Source organism: Electrona antarctica (assembly GCF_951216825.1).
Source record: "Electrona antarctica genome assembly, chromosome: 18".
NCBI lineage: Eukaryota > Metazoa > Chordata > Actinopteri > Myctophiformes > Myctophidae > Electrona > Electrona antarctica.
The window spans coordinates 5,958,257-5,976,581 of NC_136799.1; positions in this window are offsets into that span (position 1 = coordinate 5,958,257).

Sequence of the window (18,325 nt, forward strand, 5' to 3'; positions counted from 1 at the left end):
AATTCATATGTGTCAAAACAAAAGTCTGCTCTCAACCCCTCTGCTGTGCAATTTGTTCCACAAACTTCAAGCCGTCAATACAGTTTTCCACCAACAGGAGGCAGCAAAGCTGCAAAACCAACTCAATCACATCAGAACTCATACAACCAGTACAATCCACAAACAGGAGCTGCTAAAGCTGCAATGCCATTACAGTCTCAACAGCTACATGATCCAAGACAGCAGTTCAATGCTACAGCCATTGGAACAGGGGCACGGCCCAAGGAAACCATGTCACAAGGAACCAGAACAAATATATATGCTCCAAATCACAACCCAAGCATGCCTCAAAGGTCACATTCCACTGCATATGCACCACAGCAGTGTAATCAAGTCGATGAGGGCAGAGACAACATGCCACAAAGACCTCGTCACGCATACCACACTGTACATGCACCACAGCAATCCAACCAAAACGTTGAGGACCACAGCAATATTTTCACAATCATGCAAAAGCAAAATGACATCACAGCATTACTAGTTCAACAGCAATCGTCACTGTCACTACCCCCCAGGGATATACCGATCTTTGATGGAAACCCTCTCGAGTATAACACTTTTGTTAGAGCCTTTGAACATGGAGTGGAAGGAAAGGCTGCTAGCAATGTGGACTGCTTGTACTACCTGGAGCAGTATACTCGAGGGCAACCTAGAGAGCTAGTGAAGAGCTGTCAACACATGCCATCTGACAGGGGGTATCAAAAGGCCAGGATGCTTTTACATGAACGTTTTGGAAATGAGCAGAAAATAGCCACCGCATATATGGAGAGAGCATTTGGATGGGCACCTGTGAAATCAGAGGACATCAAGGCTTTACAAGCATTTTCATTATTCCTACGCATCTGCTGTAATGCTATGGAGGACATCAGCTATATGTCAGAGATGAATATGCCATCAAACATACGTGCAATAATCATGAAGTTACCATACAAACTGAGAGAAAAATGGAGAAACATTGCTTTTGAGCATCAGGAGAAACGTCACTGTCGAGCAGGTTTCAGTGACTTTGTCAAATTCATTGAGAGACAAGTGTGTATTGCTTCTGATCCACTATATGGGGACATTCAAGACACAGCTGTCTCACTGTCAAAGTTGAAGATTGGAAATAGAGCATCACAGGGACGCATCCAGGAGAAAGGAAGCAGTTTTGCTACGTCTGTGGCATCTGAAAATCAAAAAGAGAGAGACTTACCTGATAAACCAACAAGAGGATCCTGTCTGATGTGTGAAGAGGGCCACAGATTGGAAGTGTGCCCCCAGATGGAGAAGAAGCAGCACTGCGACAAGATTGACTTTCTAAAAAAGAAAGGTGCATGTTTTGGGTGTCTGTCTGTCGGGCACGTAAGTTCACAGTGCCACAATAGGCTGTCGTGCAAGGTATGTAACCTGAAACATCCTACCATTCTTCATATCCATGAAAGGGAATGGAGGGAAATTAGATTACAACAAGATGACACACAAGATGAAAACGGAATAAGTCAAGCCACCACTCCCAAGACGTGTGGCCATATAGGGGCCGGAGCACAGGATTGCGTCTTGTCTATTGTGCCTGTGAAGATCAAGGCAAAGAAAGGCAGCACAATTTTAAAGACTTATGCATTCCTAGATCCCGGCAGTTCATCCACTTTCTGCTCTGAGCAACTGATGAGGAAGCTAAATGTGAGAGGAAGGAACACTCGATTCCTAATGAAAACAATGAACCAAGAAAGTTTTGTCAACAGTCATGTCATCTCAGGACTAGAGGTCGCTGCACTAAATGGTGACACCTACATTGAGCTGCCTGATGTATACACCCAAGCTAAGATGCCTGTGACTTGTGACAACATCCCACGACAGGAAGACTTGTATGCTTGGCCATACTTGAACTCAGTGGAAATTCCTGCTATTGATGCTGAGGTGGAGCTGTTAATTGGAACTAACTCTCCAGAAGCAATGGAGCCATGGGAAGTGATAAACAGCAGGGGTAAAGGACCATACGCCGTTAGAACCCTATTGGGATGGGTTGTCAACGGACCATTGAGAGGAGGCAACGAGAGTGGGATTAGCTGCCCCACTATCACAGCCAATCGCATCTCCATTGCTCAGATAGAGGAATTGCTGGTCAAGCAATACAATCATGACTTCAATGAGAAATCAACAGCAGACAAGCCAGAAATGTCCATAGAAGATCTCAAATTCATGCAGATTGCCAACACTTCAGCTGAACTCCAGAATGGACATTACTGCTTGAAGTTGCCTTTTAGAGAGTACAATGTTGTCATGCCCAACAACCGCCATATTGCTGAGCAAAGGGTCCTCTGCCTAAAAAGGAAATTGGAAAAAAATCCTACCTTCAAAGAAGAATACACCAACTTTCTCGGTGATGTTATAAGCAACGGCTATGCAGAGAGAGTGCCAGAGCATCAGTTGGAAGGAAACGAAGGAAAGGTGTGGTACATCCCGCATCATGGGGTGTACCATCCTAAAAAGAAAAGCCTGAGAGTGGTTTTTGACTGTGCGGCAAGCTACAAAGGGGTGTCACTCAACACTAAGCTACTCCAGGGACCCGACTTGACGAATTCCCTGCTCGGAGTTCTCACAAGGTTTCGCCTAAACTCTATAGCAGTGATGGCTGACGTGAAGGCTATGTATCATCAAGTCCAAGTGGCAAAACAGGATGTGGACTTTCTTCGCTTCCTATGGTGGCCAAGAGGTGATCTGACACAGCCGCTAACTGAGTACAGAATGACTGTTCATCTGTTTGGTGCAATATCATCGCCCAGCTGTGCCAGTTTTGCCCTTAGAAAGACGGCTGAAGACAACAAAGCAGACTTCTCAGTCCATGTAACAGACACTATCCAGCACAACTTTTACGTGGACGACTGCCTGAAGTCTGTGTCTTCAGAGGCAGAAGCCATATCTTTGGTTACAGACCTGATGGCTTTATGCCAGTTGGGAGGATTCCAATTGTTGAAATGGATGAGCAACAGCAGGTCTGTGTTGGAAGCCATTGATGCGGAGAAAAGAGCCAAGGAAGTGAAAGAACTGGATTTCGATAGGGACAGCCTACCCGTCGAGAGAACCCTGGGACTGCAGTGGTGCGCAGAAACTGACACCTTTGGGTTCAAGATGTCAGTCCAAGACAGACCATTCACAAGACGAGGTCTCTTGTCAGTTGTGAGCTCGGTCTACGACCCCATTGGATTCCTAGCACCCTTCACCTTACCCGTCAAGATGATGCTGCAAAACCTCTGTAAGATGAGCTACAGTTGGGATGAGCACATTCCCCAAAAATACCAGCTACAGTGGGTGGGGTGGCTAGAAGATCTAAACGGACTCGGCACTTTCAGTGTGCCGAGATGTTTTCAACCCAAAGGTTTTGGACAGCTCATAAGTGCCAGACTACATCACTTCTCTGACGCCAGCGAGAGCGGCTATGGCACAGTTTCATACTTGAGGCTGCAGAGTGATAACGAGAAGATCCATATATCTTTCGTTCTAGGAAAGGCACGAGTTGCTCCTCTAAAGAATGTGACAATCCCAAGGATGGAACTAACAGCTGCTGTCCTGGCAGTGAGAGTTGACAGGCTCCTGAAAGCAGAGTTACAACTGGAGCTGGAAAACTCAACCTTCTGGACAGACAGCACAACAGTGTTGAAGTACATCATGAATGAAACAAAGCGCTTTCACACCTTTGTTGCCAATAGGACCTCTGCTATAAGAGAAGCTACAGACATCTCACAATGGAGGTACGTTGACACACAACGGAACCCAGCTGACGAGGCCTCTCGTGGGGTGAAAGTTGAATATCTTCTCACTTGCAGCAGATGGATCCATGGCCCGGAGTTTCTTTCCAAGAGTGAAGAGGAATGGCCTCTTAACATCGTGGATTCAAGTTCCATCAGCAGTGATGACCCAGAGGTCAGAGGAGAGGTCTCAGTTAATGCTGTCATCGTCAACGATGCACCAAATGCAACAGATCAACTGATAACTAACTTCTCTTCGTGGAAAAGGCTTAAGACCTCAGTTGCGTGGTTTCTCCAACTGAGGAAGATGTTGCAGTTGCTGAGTCAAAAGAGAAAACAGATGCACGCTTCTCTGTCCAGCAGCGGACTTGACCCAACGCAACAAAAGAACAAAGTGGAAGAGGACATGAAGAGGTTCAGAGCCACAATGGGTGGTCACACCTTATGTCCAGAAGATATTGACACGGCTGAAAGTGCCATCATTCAGTACTGCCAAATGAAGAAGTTTAGTGATGAAATCACTGCTTTGAAAGGAGGAACATCTGGAGTGAAGAAAAGCAGCCACATTTACAGACTTGATCCGGTGCTGAAACAAGGGCTCTTGAGAGTGGGAGGAAGGCTTAGCAAAGGAGCAATGCCTGATGACACAAAACATCCAGTCATTCTTGCTAAGGACCAACACATCACTACTCTCATCTTACGCCACATACACGAACAGCTGGGACACTGTGGAAGAAATCATCTACTTTCTGGACTTCGTCGACAATACTGGATCACCAGAGCAAATGCTGCTGCCAGAAAGATCCTCACTTCCTGTGTTGTCTGTCGACGAAATAGGGGAAAGCTGGGTGAACAAAAAATGGCAGACTTGCCAAAAGAAAGACTGCAAGCTGACCTTCCACCATTTACAAATGTTGGCATAGACTATTTTGGACCGTTTGAGGTGAAGAGAGGCCGCAGCCTCATCAAGCGTTATGGAGTCATCTTCACCTGCATGGCCAGTCGGGCAGTCCATCTGGAAATGGCCTATTCATTGGACACTAGTTCTTGCATCAATGCAATACGCAGATTCATTTCCAGACGAGGCCAAGTTTCACACATCAAATCTGACAACGGTACCAACTTTGTTGGAGCAGAACGTGAGCTGAGAGAAGCTCTATCTCATCTGAACCAGGAGAAAATCTCAAATTCACTACTTCATTCTGGAGTGAAGTGGAGCTTCAATACTCCAGCTGCATCCCATCACGGAGGAGTGTGGGAAAGGGTCATTCGCATGGTCAGGAAGGTGTTGAACTCCATTCTTCATCAGCAACATCTGGATGATGAAGGACTACAAACACTCCTGTGCGAAGTGGAAGCCATTTTGAATGACCGTCCCATTACAAAAACCTCAGAGGATCCAAATGATCTCGAACCATTGACTCCAAATCACATTCTCTTATTGAAAGGCAAACCTTCTCTACCACCTGGGCTTTTCAACAAAAATGACTCGTACTCCAAACGTCGATGGCGGCAAGTTCAATTCCTCGCCAATCTCTTTTGGCACAGATGGATTCGTGAGTACGTACCACTGTTGCAGGAGAGGCAACGGTGGCCAAGGGACAAGAGGAACTTTGTCGCAGGAGATGTCGTCATGGTAGCGGACTCGAATGCGCCACGTGGATCCTGGCTGTTGGGCAGGGTCCTGCAGACCTTTCCTGACAGACATGGACTTGTGCGGTCTGTGAAAGTCCGGACCAAGTACAACGTCCTGGAGCGACCGATCACAAAGATCTGTCTTCTGTTGGAAGCTGAATAGACTGAAACCCATTTTCTAATACTGGGGTTACCAACCCTATTGGATACCTACACGAACATTATGAACTATGAACACGAGTTGAATATGAATGTGGACTATGTATTTGGCTACAATATTTGCATGTGTTGAATTGTTATGTTTTTACACAGTAACAATTAGGGGCCGGAGTGTTGTAGCCAATTTGATGAATTCTACTGTGGTTAATTTGTTGTCTGAATATGCATATGAGATTATGACACTGACTGACAACCTGGGCATAGGCGGGTTTAGCCAATCACAGGCACAGCCTATTTCTATGTGTCACAGGTGCACAGCAGCAGGGATTTTGGGAAACGCCACAGGGAAGCCACACAGTTTTTCAACCGTGCGTGTTTTGTTTGTTTTCAGTTGTTATGAGTTAATTTTGGTTTATTTTGCAACACCAGTTTATTGTTTAAGTTACAGTTAAGTACCCGGTTTATGTTGTGCTTTGATAACACCCTGCAATCAAAATAAAACCTTAAATGCACTCCACGACAAGACCTGATTTACTGTCACACCACCACGCGTTGGAAAGAACTTCATTCACACCATATCCCTCACTGGCATCCTTTTATTTAAAAGTTGCCTTTACAGTAGGTGACCTACTATTGTGTCCAGCAGTCCACAAGGTTTTATGATCACAGTCATTGTTCACTTAGGGGCTGGACTCTGTTATTGTGGGAATTGGGTTGGTTAACGACCTCTGTGGCCATAAATTAATCTGAGAACAACACTGACACTAAATAAAGATAATTAAATGTAGGCCTACCGTCTGATCCACACATAGTATAGCACTCTATCTATGGACTGATACTGCTTATTCAATCACTATCTATGGACTGATACTGCTTATTCAATCACTATCTATGGACTGATACTGCTTATTCAATCACTATCTATGGACTGATACTGCTTATTCAATCACTATGGACTGATACTGCTTATTCAATCACTATCTATGGACTGATACTGCTTATTCAATCACTATATATGGACTGATACTGCTTATTCAATCACTATCTATGGACTGATACTGCTTATTCAATCACTATCTATGGACTGATACTGCTTATTCAATCACTATCTATGGACTGATACTGCTTATTCAATCACTCTATCTATGGACTGATACTGCTTATTCAATCATCAATCAACAATTCACTTGTAAATCACATTCAGTTTTCCATCATCAGAATTCTCCTTTTCTTATTTTCACATGACATGTAGAAGTTTGTGAAGAAGCGTGGATCTCTCACTTCCAGCCTGTGGTGAACTTGTGGTTCAATACCGCCCCCATCTGGTGGAGTCACGTTAGGTCAGGGCAACGTCATTCTGGCTTTAACAGTGGTTCTCAACGTGAGGTCCACCACGGACCACCAGGGCTGTTAAAAGGCCAATTATGCAAAAAATATTTAAAAGTTTAAAATTAATATCACAGGATTTATGATGGGTTTATGTCATGATGCCTATTCTAATTAGGCTATGTCGGCTAGCTATAATAAACAGCCTACTGTTGTACATGCACAGCAGCATTAAAAGCCACACAACAATAATAATTTAGTGATACATCTGACATGTGTGTGACAACTTAGTAATTTAAATCAGGCCAATGAGGCCTGTAGCTCTTCATGGTATCTCTGTTCAGTCCAGTCAGATGGAGGCTTGTAGCTCTTCATGGTATCTCTGTTCAGTCCAGTCAGATGGAGGCCTTTAGCTCTTCATGGTATCTCTGTTCAGTCCAGTCAGATGGAGGCCTTTAGCTCTTCATGGTATCTCTGTTCAGTCCAGTCAGATGGAGGCCTTTAGCTCTTCATGGTATCTCTGTTCAGTCCAGTCAGATGGAGGCCTTTAGCTCTTCATGGTATCTCTGTTCAGTCCAGTCAGATGGAGGCCTTTAGCTCTTCATGGTATCTCTGTTCAGTCCAGTCAGATCGCAGCTCATTTGTAAACGGCCTCTCTGCTATATATTCACCCCCATTCATTCCTGAGCGTCACCCTTTTCTTTTCTTGTATCACGGCTAGTTTTAGAACGGATAGCAGGCTTATTTCCTCCGCGGTGGAAAGCGAGGAAGCATTGTGACTCTTATTAGAGCTATGTGACTCTGTTGTGTTGTTCAGAACTATGAACAGCTCCTCTCCTCGTGTCTGATAGAAACGATGCGTGCAAAGCAAAGCAAAGTTCTTTGTTTACCCAGGGTGAATGGACTAAGCTCGAGATGCTTGTTCACAGCCAGACCCTGCTCATAGAACATTTCATGGTAGGGGTTCAATGCCTTGCTCACGGGCACTTCAGCGGTGGTAATATTAACGTGCCGGTCCGGGGATTCGAACGGGCGACCTTCCGATAACAAGACCGCTCCGCAAACCGTTCGGCCACCGCTGCCCCAATCCGTGCTGTCTATCCGTCGTGAAATTCACTAGCTGCCATACAAACACAAACACATCACACATACAGAGAGCGACACACAAGCGCGCACTCTCCTTGAAGTCCTATAAGGGGCGCTCCTGTGCAGGGACTCAGGAAGGTCACAGAGGTTTCAAAATTTTTCATATCAAGGTCCTTTATTTATTCAGCATTTGAGCCACGGACCACCATGTGATGAGATTTAGCCTCTCATTTGAGCCACGGACCACCATGTGATGAGATTTAGCCTCTAATTTGAGACACGGACCACCATGTGATGAGATTTAGCCTCTCATTTGAGCCACGGACCACCATGTGATGAGATTTAGCCTCTCATTTGAGCCACGGACCACCATGTGATGGGATTTAGCCTCTCATTTGAGCCACGGACCACCATGTGATGGGATTTAAATAGCCTCTCATTTGAGCCACGGACCACCATGTGATGAGATTTAGCCTCTCATTTGAGCCACGGACCACCATGTGATGAGATTTAGCCTCTCATTTGAGCCACGGACCACCATGTGATGAGATTTAGCCTCTCATTTGAGCCACGGACCACCATGTGATGAGATTTAGCCTCTCATTTGAGCCACGGACCACCATGTGATGAGATTTAGCCTCTCATTTGAGCCACGGACCACCATGTGATGGGATTTAAATAGCCTCTCATTTGAGCCACGGACCACCATGTGATGAGATTTAGCCTCTCATTTGAGCCACGGACCACCATGTGATGAGATTTAGCCTCTCATTTGAGCCACGGACCACCATGTGATGAGATTTAGCCTCTCATTTGAGCCACGGACCGCCATGTGATGAGATTTAGCCTCTCATTTGAGCCACGGACCACCATGTGATGAGATTTAGCCTCTCAGACCCCAAACTAAAGAATATTGTTGTTATCGTTGGATAAGATTTCTGTCCACAATTCAATGCTCTATTGATGTGGTACCATAGGAGAGATAATAGGCAAACGTTGCTCAAAATAACAATTATTCTACATCTTTCTTTAATTTTACACTCTCAAGAGGTAATGATCTATAAGGGTCCATTTGGTTACCAACTCTTTCAGCTTGGGGCCACCTGAGACCTCCACAAGGCTCACTTGGTGGTCCATGGACCACTGGTTGAGAACCACTGCTTTATAGACTTTTTAGATTACATTTGTACCAAACGTGTTTTTCACATGCCTTCATGCTTAAAGAATGTATTGTTTCTCTCTGTGCTGAGAGACCTTGAACCATGAAAGCACTCTTGTTCAGAAGGGAGTGACCGTCAGTCAGTCTCACTGATGAAATGTTCTTGTTAAACTATTTGATGAACATTCAAGGTTGGAGCACACACAACAAACATATAACACATTACTCATTTACATCGCTATAGTTAAACCACTTCATACCATTTATTCACTTTTATAGAAATATTTGTTACTATTGTATGAGGTGTAGTGGTTTGTCGACTCGTATCACATGTTCCATGGGTCCTGTAAGACCGAACGTACACCTTCAACACCTTCAGAAGACATTTTTAATAACAGGAACTGATCGAAAACAAAGCTAGGTCACCGGAATTCAACTTGAAGTATCTTTTTGATATCTAATTCCTCCAGCCACCCATAACTGCCACTGCCTGGGGGACATTCCTGGTCTCTGAGTTCATGTTCAGGTTTAGATGTTCTGTCTGTTGGATGGAGAATGGCTGGTTTAACTAGAGAATTAGAGCCCTATTAAGCAAGACGAAAAACCCATGCGGTAATACAGATTTCGCCCTCGCTCTGCGCCTTTTCGTATTATGGAAGCCGTGGTGAGCGCTCACTCATATGGAATACCACGTTCCTGCATAATTTAGCATTGGGGGAGTGTCCATATGTTAATTATTTTCGCTTTGCGCTAATTTGCTATTAAGCCCCTTGACCTAAAAACACTCAGCGCATACCGATTCCGCCTGGGTCTGACCACGTCTTAAAAGCAAAAAGCACTGTTTGATTTGACACTTGAGCGGCTCTGGAGTGCTGCTGGAGTGTTGCCATGTCTGTTTATTATAAGCGGCTTCTTTTTCTGCAAAGATGCTTGTAAATATTGGTAGTTGTGGTTGCTTTTCTTGTTTCTAAAGTGCTTATTTGGGCTTTTCTCCTAATGTTGTTTAAACCAGTGATCCTCACACAGCGACATTCCCATGTCAAGGACCCCCAGATTAATGCATTTGCCCAACTAAGCCAGTGACCCCCATGACAGATTTGTGTTTTTAAATGTTTCAATAACATTGTTCAAAAATATTCCACAATTGTCACTTTTTTCAAAGATTACTTTTGAAAATAGCAGATCTACCAGCTCACAATGCATCACATTCATTCATTAAAACAATGAACTCTGACTGCAGGGGGATATATATTTATAATGATCATTATAACAATGTGCAAGAAAATATGTAAAAAGAAGGAAGAACTTTATATTTGTGGACAATCAAAATATGCTGGAAATTTTAATGTGGTGTCATTAAAAGGAATCTTGATATGGCAGACTCACTATCTAGAAAATAAAAACATGGCACTTCATTTAAAATATGTTGTAGACCCCTGTTATATGCGATTCTTTTGGGAGTATGTTTATAGACCTATTTACTTGTTTCTATGACACATGGCAACAGCGAGTTTTCTGGCTTTCTCGTTGAGATTATAAAGGCTCATATATCGCTCATTTCTCAACCTTTTTTAGAAATTAAAACATCTCCATACTCATTGGGAGGTTTGCTTTCATACGCTGTATCACACCCGACTCAATTCTTCTTCAATAATATGCTACGAGCGAAGACCATAACATTGGGGCCGCAGCAATACGCATGGCGCACGTATGGCATTTCAACTCATTCCTTCGTCGTGACTCGAATGAAATAAAATAAAATAAACGTTATTTTACTGGTGTTTTTCAATAGAAACAAATAAAGAGCGTGTGTGCAACAGTCAGTGCATATACGTGCATGCACTATAGGCTATATTTCCTCCTTGTCGGGATGGTGAGCTGAGCTCTTCACAGCCCGTTTGTCTTTCATATTATTCTTATAATATTTGATATTATAAACACTCATGGTTCTCTCATTTCTCAACCGTTTTTTAAAATGTAAAAATCCCCATATTCCTTAGGAATCTTGCTTTCATTCGCTGTATGGTACATGGTTCTATTTTTATCGAATTAAACAATATCAAACGAACTTGTATGTTCGGGGGTTAGACGATTCTGGGAACATTACGCATGGATTGCCAATTTGCCAGCCAATGCTGCGTATCTACTCGCAGTTCCATTCCGATCTGAAAGGTATAGGTAGGTGCCATTTCAAAGTCTTAGTTATTCATTTATGAATCAAAGCAACTAGAATAAAGATTTTTACAGCTGTTTTTCATGCTTAGAACAGAAACAAATTAAGTGACGATGTGCGTATATCTCCCTCCCTTAGCATATGGCTGCGCCGCTGTAATGACTTTCCAATGAAAACTGCAAGTTACTTAACAAAATAGAGACATAGGCCTACAAGCTATGCACATCATGGCTGTGACAGCTTGTGGATCTGTTCTTTGGAGGCATAAAGGTGACAGCATGCAGTGCAATATGAATAATTAACCCAAATGTGACAAAGTCATGTCATGTCTATGGTGCCAGTCTGCAGAAATGTAATACCACTTGCCGAAAAGGGCGCATCATCAGCTGGTGTCGTAAAGAGAATAGTACGGACATGTTCATTGGGTAAGCCTCAAAACTCCCTTAAACACTCCCATGACTAATTCAAGGCCGTTTTGCTCACACCACGGGGTGTCGAAAGCGCTTCTTACCTGGCCCATAATTGTAATATGACATTGCACCCGCCCCCACGTCTTAAAAACTGTAAAATTATATGTAATTAGATTCCACTTGCTTAATAGGGCTGTTTGAGAGGTGTGTGCATTGTGCTAATCTATATATGCACACAGAGGCCCAAAATGTGCGTTATAGAAGTCACACTGATTGTGAACACTTGTAGGGTACCCGGATCAACATCCATGCCCGGGTTGGGTCCACTTGGGAAAGGTGGTCTTGGGTATATCCTACACTTCATGGGTACTTGGGTATACGGTACAGTATCTGGTGTGAAACTCATTCCTTCGTCGTGACTCGAATGAAATAAAATAAAATAAACGTTATTTTACTGGTGTTTTTCAATAGAAACAAATAAAGAGCGTGTGTGCAACAGTCAGTGCATATACGTGCATGCCCTATAGGCTATATTTCCTCCTTGTCGGGATGGTGAGCTGAGCTCTTCACAGCCCGTTTGTCTTTCATATTATTCTTATAATATTTGATATTATAAACACTCATGGTTCTCTCATTTCGCAACCGTTTTTTAAAATGTAAAAATCCCCATATTCCTTAGGAATCTTGCTTTCATTCGCTGTATGGTACATGGTTCTATTTTTATCGAATTAAACAATATCAAACGAACTTGTATGTTCGGGGGTTAGACGATTCTGGGAACATTACGCATGGATTGCCAATTTGCCAGCCAATGCTGCGTATCTACTCGCAGTTCCATTCCGATCTGAAAGGTATAGGTAGGTGCCATTTCAAAGGCTTAGTTATTCATTTATGAATCAAATGAACTAGAATAAAGATTTTTACAGCTGTTTTTCATGCTTAGAACAGAAACAAATTAAGTGATGATGTGCGTATATCTCCCTCCCTTAGCATATGGCTGCGCCGCTGTAATGACTTTCCAATGAAAACTGCAAGTTACTTAACAAAATAGAGACATAGGCCTACAAGCTATGCACATCATGGCTGTGACAGCTTGTGGATGTCATGTCATGTCTATGGTCATGTCATGTCTATGGTGCCAGTCTGCAGAAATGTAATACCACTTGCCGAAAAGGGCGCATTCCATGAGGACATCAGCTGGTGTCGTAAAGAGAATAGTACGGACATGTTCATTGGGTAAGCCTCAAAATTCCCTGAAACACTCCCATGACTAATTCAAGGCCGTTTTGCTCACACCACGGGGTGTCGAAAGCGCTTCTTACCTGGCCCATAATTGTAATATGACATTGCACACACCCCCACGTCTTAAAAACTGTAAAATTATATGTAATTAGATTCCACTTGCTTATGGTGCAATGGTTCCCTATAGCTGCTTTCATATGACATATAAAAAAACATTCAATGACTTTCCTCGGTCAGAAGCAGTCACAAATAGCCTACCGCTCTGGCATAAAGGACTCTCTGACAGGAATCATTTCAATAGATCAAATAGATAGCGTACTAAACAAACCCATAATTAAGATGTTACACTTGAAGAGCTGCTTTTACTTTTCTTAGTTTTACATGTCATGGTAAAATCTTCATCCCACATCAAGTATATTAACAGTAAAAGACACAAAGGACATAAAGAGAGGGACATTTATTGACATTCAGTTAAAATTCTGGACAGATACTGGTACATGGTTAATGTTAAATTGGCAGTTTTTTTCCATAAATGTTTAAAATAAAAAATAAATCAATGCTTTGGAAAATGGACGTAAATAATGTCAATGATACATGATTTACATCAAGCTATCTAGGTTTTGTAGCATTTAAAAATATATATTAGGCTTTAAATGTTATTACAAATTAAAAATATATTATATTTTGCTGCACATTTGTAAAAATATTGGGTCTTAAAATGTTATTACAAAAATATATTATTATTTTGCTGCACATCTGTAATCAAATATAGTACAAATAAAATGGTGCCAAGTGTTCTCATGGGCCCAATTGTTACAGTTACCTTTCCTGTCCCATAGTTTAGTTTAGTTTAGTTCAGTATTTGCACACAATCACACATAGTATACAATCAACACATCTGTCTCTCTACAGACTACAGTCTGTACTGTAGTTCCACCACTGCTCTCCACATTATGTACATTACTGTACATGGAGTACATTATGTGTAAATCATCTTTATACCTGTGTAATTACTACAGCTATTGTTAAACACACTTGTTAGTTTAGTTTACACACACACACGCACGCACGCACGCACGCACGCACGCACGCACGCACGCACGCACGCACGCACGCACGCACGCACACACACACACACACGCACACACACACACACTTGCTTGCTTAAGGTTGTCCATCGTATCCGATGATGACAATCCATCTCTATTTCTTGTGAGTGCTCATGTGTCACACACACACACACACACACACACACACACACACACACACACACACACACACATACACACACACACACACACACACACACTGAAAAGGTTCTCTAGAACCATATGAGAACATGCATTAGAACCAACCATTCACTAAATAAAGAAGAAGCATTTAAACACCATTATGTTTCTGTGTGTAGTGTATCATTAGCAAACAGTGATAAAGGTACAGTTGAAAAAAATAAAGAGTATTATAAAATCTTTCTCTGTAAAGGCACAAAGTAACTCCATCTGATCAATACATCACACTGCTGCTCAAATCAATGGACCACTTTAACCCTGGAGAGACACGTAGAAGTGTAGAGTTTTTAATCAAATGAAAACAGCTGGTTTAACCCATTAAGACCTGAGGGGCCGATTCTACAAGTTGCCTTCTAAATCAGTAGTTCTCAAACTGTTTTGTGCCCAAGGATCCCCAAAATGATGATGTGTTTTTTCGCGGACCCCTCACCTGAAAATGTTTTGTGCCAGAGACCCCCCCCCCCCTCCCCCCAGAAGAGAAGATTTGCATTAAATTCTAAATTATTTTAAATGATGTTTCGAAAACATTTTTTTCCCCCAAATAATAGCAGATGTACAAGCTCGCAGCGCAGCACGAAGTGACGCGCTGTGAGCTTGTAGATCTGCTATTTCTTCAATAGCCAAATCTAAAATGACACAACAGATGCTTTCCCTGTTTGGATGGTTTAAGAGGTTAATTAAATGAGAACATTTACGCTTTAACCCATTCAGGCCTACGTCAAAAACAATTTTTTTTCTAAATCATGACAATTTTCTGAAAGATTTGAGGCACATTTTCACGATTTTTCAAAAATAGCAGACCTACAAGTTCATAGCGCGCCACTCGGTGGCGCGCTATGAACTTGTAGATCTGCTATTTTTCAATAGCTAAATTACAACATAATGTTTAAAACACCAAAAGGGGTTCCCGCCCAGAGTTTAATTAATCTGTGTGTGTGAGATGTGTCTCAGAGGTTAACATCTGTCCTACAAACTGAATTATTAACCTTCAAATTTCTTGAAGCAGACTTTGCTGGCGGCGTCTGCAGGGAACTGAGAGATCACCTCGTTGATCCAGGGCAGCATCGCAGAGACGTCGTGGTACAGAGAAGGACGTCTGCTCCAACCATCATAGAGGACACCATGCAGGTAATAGATCAGGCTGTCCTTCTCCTCACAGCTAAGCGGTCCACCCTCATCATACTGTAACAACAACAACAAACAAGTTGTGTTTTTTAGAGTGTGTTTTATCTGTAATTATCATGTTTATGTTTCCATCTCTATGTCACTCACCCAGGAGGGATGTGTCTTATCGCGTGCAGTACAGATCGTAGTGTTGAAGATGTATTTGTCCATGGAAGGATGATCAGCCCAGTCCCGTCTGCACTGGTCGGTTGTGATTGTGGTGACTGATCCTTCACGGAGGAGGTCAGTGAGAGGTGGATAATCTGGGGAAACACACACAGTATTCAAAGTCAAGACTTTGTACACACTCATTTATAAATACAGAGGAAAATTATATTTAATTAAAAATATATACATTTTAACCACTTGTTTATAATGACATGCCAAAAATAGGGACAATAGATGTATTTTTTTATTTAATATTCACACATTTTCTAAAAATGATAATGTGAGTGACCAATCAAATTCCTTGTCAGCCTGTATGAATGTGTGTTTATGTTCCTCACCTGGTGGCTTGTCATCCCCCCATCCAGATACAAGACATTCAGAACCAGCAGGAAGGGCGTAGCCAGGCTTCGGGAGACAGATGGGTCCAATATTCTTGGTGAATTTGACAGGGCGAGACAGTTTGACCAGCATCATGCCAAGGTAACGCCAGTTGGGCCCGGTGAAGTTGGGGTGCCTGAAGACCTACCAGAGAAATTACAGACACACGTTTAGATTAACCACATAAACCCTGTTTCCAAACATTTTCAAAAACGCTCAGATTGTAGATATATCTTCAAAGGGTTAAACAAATTGTAGAATGTTTGACTGAACAGTGCTTTGCTCAAAGGCACTTGTTTTTCAATAAGGACATATTGGCTGTTGGAATTTAACCTAATCCCTCTCAAAAACAACTTTCATTTCAGTAACACTATAAGGTGATGTATAACTTCCTCTCATTTTTTAAGTTGTTATATTTTCAAGTGTAGACAGACAGTAAATGACAGCAGAGGGGGGTTAGGACTGAGTCTTAATGTTTGATCTCTAGCAGCTAAAACATAATAATTGATGAATAATACATTAATAATTCTAATATAAACATTATAATGTATCAGTAAACTGCTCTATAATGATCTTTAATGGATCTATAATGTGTATTTAAAGACTTATTTCAGACTGCAGGCTCAGACTTGATAAAACCATCTGATTACATTTAGACCAGTTAGTTATAATATGTTCTGACATATTGATCATACCTTTTCTATCATGATCTTCTGAATGGGTTCAGAGGTCGAGGAACGGTTGTGGGCCCCCAGGACCACAAATCTACCAGGTCTGGGGACAGAAACAACATTATTACATTTTAATTACATTATCAATAAGTAGCCTAACTATTTAACATTTGTCTATAAGTAGCAAAGCCATGGGTTGGTTGTAAAACGTTACATATTTAATCACTTCAGCCCTAAATACTTTGTTGTAATAATGAATAGCGATAATAGCCGATCTACAAGGTGACGACACGTTGCTGAGGCACGTTGTGAACTTGTAGATCAGCTATTTTCAGCTAATTAATACCAACATAGGACCAGGGTTTAAATGGTTAAATGAAAACAGGGTTAATAACACATTCAGCCTGAGGCCGATTCTATAAATTCACTTAATTAATTAATTAATGAATTACCCATAATGACTAATGACCAGAATAGTGAGGCCAGATTGAAAGAGATGAAGTCACAGACAGAGAGAGATAATAGTTATGTACTGTATGTATTACCTGGCCGACACAGCCACAACAAAGGACTCGTGAATCAGAGCAGCACCTCCATAAAAGTATCCATCGTCACCCTGAAAGATAAAAAGGTAAAGTGTGAATTAAAGGCAGACAGAATAAAGGGTTGTGTGAGCTTGTAGATCGTCTCTTTTTGTCGTGTGACATCGTCGTACAATGGAGCATAAATTAAGCACTTATCCAACATATGACCATGTTCTATTAGCTCAGTGGTTCTCAAATAGGGGTCTGGGGACCCACAGGGGTCCCTGAGGGGGTTCCAGGGGGTCCCTGAGGGGGTCCCTGAGGGGGTTCCAGGGGGTCCAGGGGGTTCCAGGGGGTCCCTGGGGGGGTTCCAGGGGGTCCCTGGGGGGGTTCCAGGGGGTCCAGGGGGTTCCAGGGGGTCCCTGGGGGGGTTCCAGGGGGTCCCTGAGGGGGTTCCAGGGGGTCCAGGGGGTTCCAGGGGGTCCCTGGGGGGGTTCCAGGGGGTCCCTGGGGGGGTTCCAGGGGGTCCAGGGGGTTCCAGGGGGTCCCTGGGGGGGTTCCAGGGGGTCCCTGAGGGGGTTCCAGGGGGTTCCAGGGGGTCCCTGGGGGGGTTCCAGGGGGTCCCTGAGGGGGTTCCAGGGGTCCCTGAGGGGGTCCCTGAGGGGGTTCCAGGGGGTCCCTGAGGGTGTTCCAGGGGGTTCCAGGGGGTCCCTGGGGGGGTTCCAGGGGGTCCCTGAGGGGGTTCCAGGGGTCCCTGAGGGGGTCCCTGAGGGGGTTCCTGATGGGGTTCCAGGAGGTCCCCGGCCAAATGTGTTACTAAAGTATGAAAATCACTTCAAACACAATTTCTATACAATTTGAAAATAGACGATCTACAAGCATCTTGAAAAAAATGTAATATATTCAGGGGTCCGTCGCCAAATACATTAATTTGGGGGTCCTTGACACGACATGCGCTGAGAACCACTGTATTATCTGAAGCAAATGTAAATATGAATTTAATTTAGCATCAATGTTGGGATTCTTGGGATCTTCTGTACTTGAAGGAAGAAAAAGGTTGCATGGTTTCCTGCGTGCGTGCGTGCGTGCGTGCGTGCGTGCGTGCGTGCGTGCGTGCGTGCGTGCGTGCGTGCGTGCGTGACACTTCAAAGTGTCCTTGAGCCAGTCTCTGAACCTC